We start from the raw sequence: 13,775 nt of genomic DNA, 5'->3' as shown, positions 1-13,775 counted from the left end.
ACAGGCTAACATCTTCGCTTTTACTTAGGTGATCGTATGCTTCTCCCATGTGAGTAAGTAACCCTTACAGTCAGGGGTTATGTCTATCTTCGTTCCATCAGTGCATCTCAGTACGGAGTCTGCTTGTGGCGAATGGTTAGTAAGCACTTGGAAATGAATGGATAAGCGAATGAATATTAGCAGCATGGTCATCACCCTCTATCCCCTTTACCCTGCTTTTTTCTTCTGTACAACATTTATCACCTCCTCTCTTGTGGCTTCCCTCCACCAGAATGGAAGCTCTGTGAGAGCAGGGACTTGTCTTTTGCGTTCATGCCGTTGTTCCCAGGTCCTAGATCAGCGTCTGCTCTATAACGGGCATTTGATAAATATTCAGGGGATGGATGATCTGGGGATGTTCAGAATCTGTCCCAGAGTTTTCTTATTTGACCCTTCTTTGAAATCAGGTATTGTATTACCAAATTTTTCGTTTTAGTTATTCAGCCTAACTCAATAATCAGGCAAATTGGCAGAGACCTCCTAAAACATTCACCCAATTTTTATGAGGATTAAATGAGCTAATAAATACAAGGCATTCAGAGCAGTGTCTGGCACATGGTGAGCCTCGTATAAGGGTTTGCTGATGTTGTTAAGATGTACTTGAGCCCTTGGTTGTTTAGAATTTTTGCCATGTCTCAACTCTGTGGTGGGATCCCAGACGCAGAACTGAGTGAGTTCTTCTGTTTCTTGCACCTGGGCAGGACCCAGGTGTTTCAGCCCAGACAGGAGCGCTTCAGGTGGGGGATTTGAACCATAACCTGTGTTTTTTTCTGTTTTGCCTGCAGATGGCGGTAGGCCCTGGACTTCCCTGCACTGCAGGCAGTGATGAGGCTGGGCAGCAGAGAAAGGAGAAAATGGACTCCCTCCTCCTGAAGACAAGAATGCCAGCTACCAGCCATGGGTGAGCTTCCAGCTTGACCAGTTTTTCTCTTATTTGTTCCACGTTATTTGTTGTTGTTGTTATACAGGATTGGTGTAGACCATACTTGTTTGATTTTGAGGTCGTTTGTTGATTTTCATAGTTTGTTTATAAAAACAGAAAAGCAATAGCAGTGAAACCGGAAATATTACTGGAATGTTTCTGAGGGAATGGAGGGCCAGGTGGTCATCCTCTGCACTGGGAGTGTGGTATCCCTTCACTTATGCTTCTTGGGCCTGTCCCTTTTGCCATCCTAGGAGATGGTACCCACCCAGGCAGTCCCTTTAATTCAAGTGTGTGGTAAGTCGGAAATACGAGGTGTTCTTTGCATGGACTTTGTGGTCCTTCTTGCAGTTGCTCACTGGGCAGACTGTTCCTGTGCTGCTGGAGAGACACCCATGGCCAGCAAGGCCCAGGGTTTCTTTCTACTCACCCTGACCGTGTTGCCCCCACAGAGGGCTTCTTCTCCTGATCTCCCCCCAATCCCGCATTGGGTAATTTCACAGCTCTAGTTTATCTGTCCTAAAACCACCATTAGCATTGTAATCTGAGCAGTTTGAGTAGAGATTGTTTCTGTTCTGTTTTAACCCCATTTGTGAGATTTGTGCTCAGCAGGCAGTAATTCTAAGTTTTCTGTCTGGTAATAAGAATACTTTCTGTCCTTAATGCTAAGGACAACTACACCACTTCTTGGCGTTCTGATGGGGTCTAGCAAAGGCCTTCCTTGATTTTCAGCATCTGCTAGGTATGGTGGTGTCCTTCCCTTAGCTACGACCCCTTTAGGGCCCTGCCCAGCAAGAATTCTGGGAGATCTTCCCTCTCAGTGTCACACGTCTTTGGAGGAACTTAATGTTCCCTCGACCTTCACCCCAATCTGCGCCAGCTTTGCCTCAAGCCTCTATGTGTTAGGCACTATGCCCCACGGTCTACATCTTTTTCAGTCTCCTTGCAAACTTGGTCAAATAAGTGATACAATTCATTTGTTTCAAATATGGAAGCCAAGACTCAGAGATTAGATTACTTTCAGAGCTAAAATGTAGCAAGGCAGAGTGGCAGCCCAAGGTCTTTGAAGCTCTTGCCTGTTATCAGAAACTTAGGCTGCGCCTTCCCTGATAGCTCAGTGATAAAGAATTCGCCTGCCAATGAAGCAGATGTGGGTTCTGTCCCTGATCTGGGACGAGCCCATATGCAGCAGAGCAACTCAGCCCATGCACCACAACTCCTGAGCCTGTGTGCCGCAGCTGCTGAAGCCCGCGTGCCCTGGAGAGTAGCCCCTGCTCGCTGCAACTAGAGAAGAGCCCACACAGCACCGAAGACCCAGGACAGACCCCCCAAAATAAATAAAATTATTCTTTTCTAGAGTTAGACTGGCCTCTTACAGGTAGAAGATGAATTATATTTGCATACACGTGTCTGTAATACACTTCTGTTTTCATATTTTATTTGACCTGAACTGTTGGCACACACTGGTAAAATCTGCCTTTATTACTGTTGGCCTTACGTGCATTATTATGTGTGCCAGTTGATGCAGGGTAGTTCAGTAGTTTATCTGAAGAACCTTAACCTCCATAAATTGGAAAGGTTTGATTTCAAGAATCTGAAGTCTTCCTCTGCACCTGGGAGGTTTTGTGACCTGTTTGAGGAGGAACAAACTGACAAACTCCAAGCATAAATCTGTCTCAGCCTAGTTCTAGAAAAACTGACACAACCTCAGTCTGAATTGTTGTCAAGATCAGCTGTTTTATAAACCAGAGTCACTAATAAGTACCTGCTGATATCTGAATGTTTTAAAATATTACAGTTAAAACTGTGGTCAGTGAAAGAAAAGCTGTCCTTTTTCCCGTGGGACTGCTTTAGGGCACTTATTCTCAGGCCACTCAGGACACCCTTGAGGGCACATGAATTCTGGATGTTTCAAACTGATAGACTTGTACAGGAGTCTCAGAAATCACGGGCACTAGCTTGAGGTTGTGGAGTACTTTTTCTGTGTCCTCTTTTTAAAAAAAATTTTACTGAAGTATAGTTGATTTAAAATGTGTTAGTTTCTTCTGTACAGCAAAATGGGTTATACATAGATATATCCAGTTATACATATCTATATTATTTTTCATCGTCTTTTCCATTTATGGTTTATCATGGGATATTGAATATCGTTTCCTGTGCTATATGGTAGGCCCTTGTTATTTGTATATTCTGTGTATATTAATAATCGTTTGCATCTGCTAATCCCAACTCCCAGTCCTTCCCTCACCCGTGCCCTGCCCCCTTGGCAGCCACAGTCTGTTCCCTAGATCTGTGAGTCTTTCTGCTCCATAGATATGTTCATTTGTGTTGTATTTTAGAGTCCGCATGTAAGTGATACTGTATATTATTTGTCCTTCTCTTTCTGACTTATTTCACTTAGTATGATAATCTCTACGTTTATCCATGTTGTTGCAAACAGCATTATTTTATTCTTTATGACTAATACTCCATTGTATATACATGGTACATCTTCTTTGTCCATCCTAATGTCAATGGACAGTTAGGTCGTTTTCACGTCTTGGCCGTTGTGAATATTGCTGCTATGAACATAGGGGTGCGTGTATTGTTTTGAATTACACTTTTGTCTGGATATATGCCAAGGAAAGGAATTGCTGGATCATGTGACAATTCTATTTTTAGTTTTTAGAGGAACCCGCATACTATTTTCCATAGTGTTTGCACTAATTTACATTCCCACCAACAGATCAGAGGGTTCCCTTTTCTCTACACCCTCTCCAGCATTTGTTATTTGTAGATATTTTTAATGATGGCCATTCTGACCAGTGTGAGATGGTACCTCATTGTAGTTTTGATTTATATTTGTCTAATAATTAGCGATGATGAGTATGCTTTCTTTGGAGAAATATCTATTTAGGTCTTTTGCCCACTTTTCAGTTGGGTTGTTTGGGGTTTTTTTGTTATTGAGTTGTATGAGTTGTTTGTATATTTTGTAAATTAAGCTGTTGTTGGTCATGTCATTTGCAAATATTTTCTTCCAGTCCGTCGGTCACCTTTTTGTTTTGTCTGTTATTTCCTTTGCTGTGCAAAAGCTTATGTTTGATTAGGATTCATTTGTTTATTTTTGCTTATTTCCATTGCCTTGGGAGACCGACCCAAGAAAACATTGGTATGATTTATGTCAGACAGTGTTTTGCCTGTGTTCTTTTCGAGGAATTTTATGGTGTGATGTCTTCTTTATGGTGTTGTGTCTTCTTTTTAAGAAACAGCTTTATTGAAATATATTTCTCATACTGTGCAATTCACCCATTTAAAATGTACAGTTCAGTGGTTTTTAGGATGTTCATGGAATTGTGCATTCATCACCAAAGTCAACTTAAAACATTTTTCATTACCCCTTAAAAAAACTCTGTACCCCTAATTATTGCCTCCCCAGTCTCCCCATTTCTCCCAGCCCCTGAAAACCACTAATCTACTTTCTGTCCCTATAGATTAGCCTATCCTGGATCATATGAATAAAACCATACAGTATGGGGTCTTTCATGTCTGGCTTCTTGCACTTTAGCTTGATGTTTTCAAGGTTCATCCACATTGTAGCATATGTCAGTATTCCATTCCTGTTCATTGCCAAATAATATTCCATTGTATGGGGATACCACATTTTATTTATTCATTCATCATTTGATGGATGTTAGGGTTACTTCTATTTTGCGACTATTACAAATAATACTGCAGTGAGCATTTTTGTGTACAGGTTTTGTGTGGACCGTGTTTTGTGACTCTGTAAGCTGTAGTGACCAAGTCCTGTTTTTAAAAATATGATAAAGGAAAAGAACTAAGTTGACATTGTTTGAAATTTAAAGGGGCAGTTTCTTCTTGTCGATGTAGGATTGCATTCAAAAAGATTATCTCATGCCAGGTTAAAATCAAAAGATATTAGATCTAATTCTTCTCTTGATACTCTAATATATCTCTTGAGTTTTCTAAGTGGTATCTTTTAATATTCTTTAAAAAAACACAAGAAAGAAATATACATTGGTCCTTAGGTCTTACTTGAAACAATGTAGAATTAGTTTACTTGAGGGTTATGCAAGTACTTTTTTCCAGATGTATTTAGTAGATGAGTGGGGGAAGCGGAGGCATGGGCCCCAGAGAGGAGCAAGGCAGGAGGGAAATCTCAGCTCCCCCAGGGCCCACCCCTGTGGCCACAGGCGCTGGCCAGTCATTCTTGGTGTGCCTATTGCTTGCTCTCTGGGTGTTGTGCTTCACAGCTGAGTGCTTCTGTGTCCAGTTTCACTCTGCTTCTGACTCACAAAGCTCTGGTGTTGAGCTGTTGGTTTTTAGTAAAAGCAGGTGTTAGAAAGAGTATGCTGAAGGGTGAATCAGCCCCTAAGGGTCTTTGATAGACATGGTCCTAAAAAACACTTCCTGTCTGTTTGTTGTGCATGTTTTGTTTTTTTTTTTTTGAACACCAGTTAACTGTTTTCAGTTTAACTGTGTTTTCCTTCCTGAAATCTTGAAGTGAGACTAGTCCTTGTGATTTATTCAATGCATTGTTTTCAGGGAGTTCTTTTACTTGTCAAGTCTGGGTTGGAGGTAGAGGTGGTTTTTTTTTTTTTTTTCCCCTTCCCTTGGGTAATAGAGGTAGTATTGGGGAGCATTTTAACTGAATTCTAACTTCAGATGAGTCAGCAAGAATTTTTATGTATTATTTAATGCCTGGTAGGGAGGAGACATCATAAGAGAAGAGACAGTTGCCCTCAAGGATCCCACATTCTGGTTGGAGAGTCAAAACTTTGTTCCTATCTGTTAACATGCAATCCTTACACCAGTGAGTGCCCAGAAAAGCCCATGTTGGGGAGACTTTGTGCTGCCTGCCCCTGGGCTTAGGTTTGCTCTGGTAGGAGAGAAGAAAGTGGGTGGTAGCCCCAAGTGCGCAGATATGAGAAGGAGCGGGAGTGTCGGAAGGAGTCAGAGGGACCATACCTGGTACACTGGGCTGACCGGATTTTGGTGATAGTGGGATTTGATGATCAAGCCAGGGAGTTTGACTTAATATCACAAAGGGTAGGAAGTAAGGACTTTTGAACAGGAAGACAAGCTTACTATATAAAAGGGGGACATTTATTTCCATTTTGCACCTGAGAAAAGCAGTGTTTTTCAAACGTTGTCTTCTCAAATGACTCTCCAGAATCACACGGCTGATGGAGGTTGGATCTGCCAGACCCCAGAATTCACACACACACACACACACGCGCGCGCGCGCGTGCGCGCGCGTCCACACGGGCCTGAGTTATCTGCAGAGCGCAGGCTGGCCTCCAGTTCACGAAGGCTTCCCCCAACTCTGACCTCGTGTGACCCTCTGAATCTATACATGGCTGCGCTTGTTTGTGTCATGCCCTGGGCTGAACCAGTCTAGGGGAGAAAGGAGACTTTGGGCAACTCACTTGCCAGCCTGTCTGAGGCCCTGGGGAAACAGGGGCAGGAACCTAGCCAGGCCTTCATGGTCTGCACAGCAACAGCCCAGGCAAGTTCCCAGAGCTGCAGAGACTGACAGGGGAATTTTGGAGGTGGAGGTCCCCAGGCATGTCTTGCCTCCACGGTGGGAGCCACAGGGCCGATCAAGATCTGGGCAGGATGACAGCACAGCTGCAGCCACAACGCAAGCTGACTCTTGCTGCCACCTTAATCCTCCAGCGCAGGCCGGAGAATGTGAGCACGTGTGCTGAAGTTTTCCATTCATTCCTTTGTTTATTCCTTCATAAAGTATTCAGCAAATAGCTAAGCACCTTAAAGGTGTCAGCCTCTGAGCTTACAGCAGTAAACAAAACAACCTGCCTTCGTGGTGCTTGCAGTCTGATTCTGGAGACAGGCAGTGCCCTTTTTTGTTGTTGTTGTTAATTTTATATATTTGTTGTTGGCTGTGCTGGGTGTTCACTGCTGTGCGGGCTTTTCTCTAGTTGCTCAGAGTGGAGGCTACACGCTCGTTGCGTTGCGAGGGTTTCTCATCGCGGTGGCTTCTCTCGTTGTGGAGCACCACTCTAGGTCGCGGGGGCTCAGTGGTGGCGGTTCCTGGGCTCTAGAGCACAGGCTCAGTAGTTGTGGCGCTCAGGCTTAGTTACTCCATGGCGTGTAGGGTCTTGCCAGACTAGGGATCAAACCTGTGTCTCCTGCACTGGCTGGTGAACCCTTTACCACTGAGCCACCAGGGAAGCTCCGACAGGCAGTGCTTTATGCAATGTTTGGAAGCAGTAGATGCTGTGGGGAAGAGTCAAGCAGGGAAAGGGTTTAGAGTGACAGGGTAGTCCAGGAACACTTCTTTAACGGGGTCTTCGAGCAGAAGTCTAGGTGAAGTCAGGGAGCAAGCGAAGTGAATGTCTGTGTTCCAGGCAGAGGGAACAGTAAATTCATGGCCCTGAGTCGGGATTGTTTGCGGAACAGGAAGTGGGCGAGTGCACCAGAGAGCCCTCTCCTCCTGCCAGGAGGAGAGGCAGCAGCGGGAGGAGGGGCCTCGCAGGGCACTGAGGGAGGGTAGGATCTTGCTCTCCTCCCAGCTCTAAGGTGTGGTTGAAGCACTGTTCCTGGTTGGCTGGCCTCCATCTCAGAATTCTGTTTAGACCCTTCCCTTGCAGTATTAGCCACTATTATTAGTTCTGTTGTCTGCAACTATCCGCCCTGATACAGAGCTTTGCCAGGAGAGGGAAGACCAACTACGGTCAGAACTCAATATTGACCAGCTTTGTCGTGAAATAAAATTTGCTTTTAAGGTTAGAAAGGGTGTACTTGAATATTAGATTAAAATGTTTAAGTTTTGATTGGAGGGGCTCCACCTTAACACAAATGGGAATCCTAGTTCTGTCTTCCTCTTAATCTCCTGGCAGAGGGCCTAAGTTGGCCAACTTTGCTTAACCTTTCTGGTGTCATCCATAGAATTTGGCTCGTCTTGGGATTCTTGCCCACAGGGAAGCAAGGAGGGGAAAAAATAACTTATTGAGTGTCTTTCCCCTTCTTGGAGGTCTCTGATTCAGTGGACACATTCTGCAAAATGTGCTTCAGGGGACTAGGGTTATACCTTAAGCGATGTCCAGGGAGTTGTGATTTTTATTTGTATTTTGAAGCCCCTCTTCCCTTTTTTTTTTTTTTTTTGCTTTGAAATGATTTTACAGGTGTCCTTTATAAAGTAACTCTGAATGTCACAGTGGGGAACAGCGTGGAAAACACGCGACCCCGAGAGCCAGAGCCGCCCTTTCTCACTGTGTGGCTCTGGGCATGTCTCTTAACTTTCCTGTTCCTCCACAGCTTCCTGCGAACGGCAGGAGAAATGTCAGCTACCTCAGAGGAGCCTCGGAAGATGAATGTGATGATGCATCCAGCATGGGCCTGGCCCAGAGTAAGACCTCAGTGAACGTCAGCTATGACGACGGTTTAGGCCAGGGAGGTCGAGTGACTTGCTTAAGGTCATGTGGAGAGTTAGGAGCAAAGCTGGAAACAGGCGCCATGGCTCATGGGGTCCCAGGCCAGTGCTTTCTCCCCAGGATTCACTTTGGTGTCCAAGAGAAAACGGTAATATCCAGGAACAGTTCTGAGTCTAATCCTCTGCAGCTGGTACTGGCTGTTGTAGGGGATTGAGGCACAAGGCCTTCTCAACACACGGGACCCTCAGCCTTGGGCGTTAGGAGCCCCTCATAGAAGGCCATCCGTGGTAACAGATGCTGGGAGCCTCCTTTGTTTTCTGAGGGCTGGGGACAGTGTGCTTCCAGTGTCCTCTTCCCCATTCCCCACCAGACCAGACCAGACCTGCACCACCCTTGCCCTCTCCCTGGGGCAACACAGACTAAACCTGGAGTGTGGAGGGGCCTGAGCAAACGTGGAGGGGCCTGAGCAAACGTTCAGGGGGCAGGTGGGCACTCTAGAACTCTCTGTCCTGAGCAAAGCTGGGCCCTTACTCCTACAGCAGGACCCTGTACCTCAGGCCTGCAAAGTGGGTGTGGGAGGAGTCTCCTAAGACCCTCTGGGAAAAGAAACCTGACTTGCCCTATGGGGCAGGGATGGCAGAGGCCCTTTCCAGCTGCCCTGGTCACCCTGCGGCCCGAGGACTGCTCCCACTGCTCTCAGATGCACAGTTGTGGCCCTTGCTCCTAAAAAAGTAATTTTAACATCTACCCAAGTGGGTCTTCCCAGGATATGCACAGCTCTTGAAATTTTGCTTCAGCCAGTATAGCACAGTGGAGAAGCCCACAGTCGGTCAGGCCGGGCTTGAATCCCAGGTGTGCTTCTTTGCGTGTGTACACAGGTGAGTGGAGGTGTACTTGGGAAGTTGTTCAGCTTCTTCACCTCTCACTTTCTACATCTGTAAAATGGGAACTAAGAATGCCTACCTCACAGATGTGCAGCTTGAATTAAATGAAATAGCCTGCGTGAACTGTTAGCGTGTGCATGGCCCATGGTAGCTATTTTTATCATCCTTGTCAAGCAGGTCGGTAGGCTCCACCAGTCTGTGGGTGGAAACAGCTTTCATGTGTGGTTCAGTCTGTTGTAGGCTGTACATCAGGAGCCTGGAATGACTGAGCCAGCTGTACTGTTATTTGTAGTCATTGCTGGTATCCAAGGCGGGTAATTCAGTTTCTGCTGGTGTGTAATGCCATGCCATTTAATTCCCTGTTTCTCTTCTGTTTAGTTCATTGTTCTTGAAAGAAAAAATAGTTCCATAGCTAAAATGTATTGAGGGTTTTATAACTAAAAGTTTCATGCATATTATCTTCTTTAATTCCCGTAACAACCGAATGAAGAACCAGGGGTTAAATGATGCCTAAGGCTACTCTGCTGTCATGCAGCAGAGCCAGGCCTCACAGGTCCAGTTTGAGAGTCCATGCTCAGCCCTGTACCGCCTCCCTAAACAGGGCAGTGATTGACCTTGGTGGCCTTGAGGAGTCAGGTAGTCTGTGTCCCCTCCCTGTGTGTCACAGAGGGGAGAATGAGAGTCTGTCTTATTGTAGAAGCTTCCCTGAGAACACTGTGACGCTTCCTTTGGTAGCCATTTCAGGGTCTGCAGGGGCAGTGGCTTCTCTCTTAGGCCCCTTGCAGTGTCCTCTTGAGGCCAGTTGTCCATCCTTGGGGGTCGTTCTGTCGAGGGTGTGCTCTGTGGTCAGGTGGACACGCTGACAGTGAGGGTGGCGTTCCCCTGGCATGCTGAGGCTGGGACCTTCTGCCCCTCTGACCGTGGTGCTTGGCATCCAGTGCAAATCTGGCGACTCTTCATCCCTGTCTGCCCTCCAGCCAAGCTGCTTGACCACAGCTGACGCCTTCCTCACAGGTCTGTAGGACTTCTGGCTCTGAGCGCAGAGAAAGTGGCCTGTGGGCCCGCTGGATCTCTTGAGGAGATGAGAGGCCGTGATTAGCATGGCCTGCAGTCCCTGGGTTGACCCAGGTCGTGGTGGATCTGCTCCAGCCACAGCAGCCCCTCCAGGGCTACCCAAGGTGCCTTGAGGCCTGAGAGCTAGCATCGACCCTGGGGGACTCTTGGTTCAGCAAGCAGTTATTGAGCACCTATTTTGTGCCTCCGGAGCCCACGTGAAAGAGACATCAGGTGTCAGTTGGTGTAGGGCTGTGTCCAGCCCAGCGGGCAGGGCCTCCGGTGGCCACCAGGGAGCACCACCGCTCTCAGAAGGACCCGAGGCTGGCAGAGGAGCCAGGTTGGCTGTGTTGCTGTTTATCTGAGCAGCTTCCATGACAACCAGAAGATAATTACCTGAGGTCAAGTAAATCCTGGAGCAAGATTAGGGTGTTTGGATAGGGTGGGGCCTGCACTGTGATTTGGAGACCCTTAAGTGACCAGAATCTTTTGGATGGTATATTCAATATGTTTAACTAGTTTGTTAATTAGTTAATGCCCCACTGTATTCCAGAAAGGATTCAGAGTGACTTTCCATTCAGCAGGTTTCTTAGAGGGAAGAAGGTATCCTAAGCTTGCTCTGAGCTAAATGTTAGGGTTTAGACCTCCCAGGGGTCATTTACCAGCTTAGCTCCATGCTCCCAGGGCTGGCTCCCTGGAAAGCACAGCCTTTGCTGCCAAAACTGGTTTGCAGCATTTCTGTGCTCACCTCCTGGTTCCTCTGCAACAAGTGGCCCTGATGTCTTCCTGCCTTGAAGCAAACCACGTGACTTAAGAGAAGCAAATCTGACCTCAATTACCAGGTGCAAATATCAGTCACTGGGAGTAACCAGGAGGCCAGTGTCCCTGGTCGTTTTGGTCTCTGGCGTTAAACATTAAGAGTGCACTGTTCACGGTGTGATAAAGGCTGTCTCTCACAGTTTATGGTTTCCAGTAAACCAAAGGACTTCAAGGAAGGGCCAGGGGCAAGGGAGAGACTCAAGGCCTGGCCCACCGCTGAGCTGGCAGAGCAGTTTCTGCAGGAGCAGAGGGGCAGGAGGGAGGCCACAGCTTCTCAAGGCTGTTTCTGTGGCAGAGCCAGAGAGACATGCTGCCAAGCCACGTGAGGCAGGGCCAGCTGCTACACCCAGCCAGGCGGCTCCGTGCACTCTCAGGGTGGTGATATGGGAAAGGAAGATATCTGTTCTCGGTGTGCTGGACACTGCGCTTCCTTCCTGCTGGATGCCAGCCCAGCTGGGAGCCCTGAGCACGTTCCTCTGTCAGTCTGAGCAGTGAGCATCTGGAGCCACTCTCACAGAAACCTGGAGGAGCATTCTCAGCATCTGGAGCCTGCAGATACATGGGCCAAGATTCCTCAGCCTCTGGTCACAAGGATGCTGTAAGCAGGCAGCATGTCCCACCTTGGCCTAGGAAGTAACTGAAGTCCCCCTCCCGGCCTCCAGTGCCATAAAGGAGACTCATCTCAGTTTCTCTGGCATACCTACTCCAACAGCTAAGAGAGAAGATATACATCAAATTAAATCAAAATAGTTGCATGCATTCATTTGACAGATATTTCACAAACACCCTGCTAAATGGCACGTACTTTGCCAGGTGCCAGGCATACAGTTATGAACAAGGTTCCTGCTCATATGGACCTTAGAGTCTAGTGGTGGAGATAGAAAATAATTAAAATAAACACATAAATAAAGTGTCAACACAGTAAATGCTATATAGCAAATTAAAATAACTGATGTGTAATCAAGTGACTGAGTGATTGCTTTGGATCAGGAGTCAGAGGCAGCCTCTGAGGAAGTGGCATGTACGAGATTCCTGAAAAAGAAGAAGACTGAGGAAGGAGCAGGTGAGCAGCCGTAAGGTCAGCTGTCCTGCCTGCTGTTGGTGCAGGAGAGGCAGGGTGACAGGAGGAGAGGAAGAATGCTCTGGAACGTATAATGTGGTTGATTTGATGCCTTGGGACTTGTGACACTTCTATTTTCTGAATTATTTCTTAAACATTCTTTCATTCAGTATCCTTTGTGTGCCTGGCATTCTGCTGAGTGGTGATAAACCAATGTGAGTATGTCAAGGTCCCTCAAGAGGTTTTCAGTCTGTTGGGAGAGTTAGGCCAGGAAACAGGACAGTGTAGTATGTACTGTGAGGCGATCAAAGAGGGTTAGTGGGAGCAGACAGAGGGCTTCCCAGCCCCTTTGGGTGTTGAGAGGAGGAGAGATGTTCAATAAGGCTTCCTGAAGGCAGTGACATCTGGGAGGGTCTTAGAGGATGAGGTGAGATTAGTCAGGAGAAGACAGAGTGTATGTTCCAGGCAGAGAGGATGGCCTGTGCAAAGGCTTGGAGGGAGAGAAGGAGCAGATAGACAAGAATATTCTGCTCTGTAGCCTATACCAGACACTCAAGAGTAGCTTGTAGAGTTAAGACAGATTCCTCGGGGGCCACGTCAGCAGCAGGAAAAGGCTTAAGGAAAGGATTCTGGGGTTCAAGAGCTCAGACCACTCTCTGGACCTCCCTGCCTACTGGGAGTCATCTCATGAGAGGACTAACTCACTCCAAGCAGACACTTCCCAAATCAGAATATAAGATTCCCTTAAACCAGGCACATAGATGCGAGCATGCATGAACATCCATGTGAACAAATTTGACTACTTCATTTTTGGAGGAAAGAGGGTACTGAAATAAAACCTATTAATCTGTGGGTAAGAACAAGATTTGCATTTAGGGTAGGAATACCTCTTCACATCCTTAGAAGTCTCACTAGGCTTTCTGGAAAGTCTCACTAGGCTGTAAAATTGCAAAGGTGCTGTTGTTATGTCCCAGTATGTGCTTAATTTGATCATAAACTAAGATAATCCCATGTCCACTTCAGCCTGATAGGGAACATACAGCTTTCTCCCATCCTTTCCTCTTGCCTTTTCCCCTTATTTTGTTTCTCTCTCTCTTCCCCAGCCCCCAGAGCCCCTGGTTATCTTTGGTATGTACTTATTGCACCCTCAAAATCCTGTAAGAGTGATAACAGCAGTTTATTACTTGTAAGACACCTCAATCGTTCGTGACCTATTAAAATTCAGAAAGCAAGTAGTAAATTAAAAAGGCAGCCAGAAAGAGAGCAAGTGAGAGAGAGAGACAGAACCAAAGTTCAGAATGAATTAACATTTATTGAGGACTTATGGACTTACTATGTTCAAGGCCTTCTGCTAAGCTCATCACATTCTCTGTTTTATTTAATCTTTCCAAAAGCTCTTCCATTTGTGCCTCCAGATCTGTGCTCCACCATCCCCACCTGCTCTGTGCCGTGGAAGACTGGCCTGTGTGCACTGCGTCACCATCTGCCTTGCCTCTGACTTCTGGCTAGGTCTGGCTAATAGGGAGTACTGGCCAGAGATCGGTGGACACAGGAAAACTAGATCAAGAATTTATTTCCCTGGTTTGCCATCGATTCACTGCAGG

The 13,775-nt window shown here is 46.5% G+C and overlaps 1 long non-coding RNA gene across 1 annotated transcript in view; it reads left to right on the top strand.

Annotated features, from left to right (window-relative positions):
• Positions 1-829: 829 nt before the first annotated feature.
• The window catches only part of LOC128050883 (uncharacterized), a 111,109-nt gene continuing 98,163 nt past the window's right edge, over positions 830-13,775 (top strand). The window contains exon 1 of the long non-coding RNA XR_008199699.1: positions 830-940. This is a non-coding gene — a long non-coding RNA (uncharacterized LOC128050883). The remainder of the gene's footprint in view (positions 941-13,775) is intronic.

The sequence above is a fragment of the Budorcas taxicolor genome, chromosome 7 (assembly GCF_023091745.1).
Source record: "Budorcas taxicolor isolate Tak-1 chromosome 7, Takin1.1, whole genome shotgun sequence".
Classification (NCBI taxonomy): domain Eukaryota; kingdom Metazoa; phylum Chordata; class Mammalia; order Artiodactyla; family Bovidae; genus Budorcas; species Budorcas taxicolor.
This window is presented reverse-complemented; position numbering and strand designations above follow the sequence as displayed.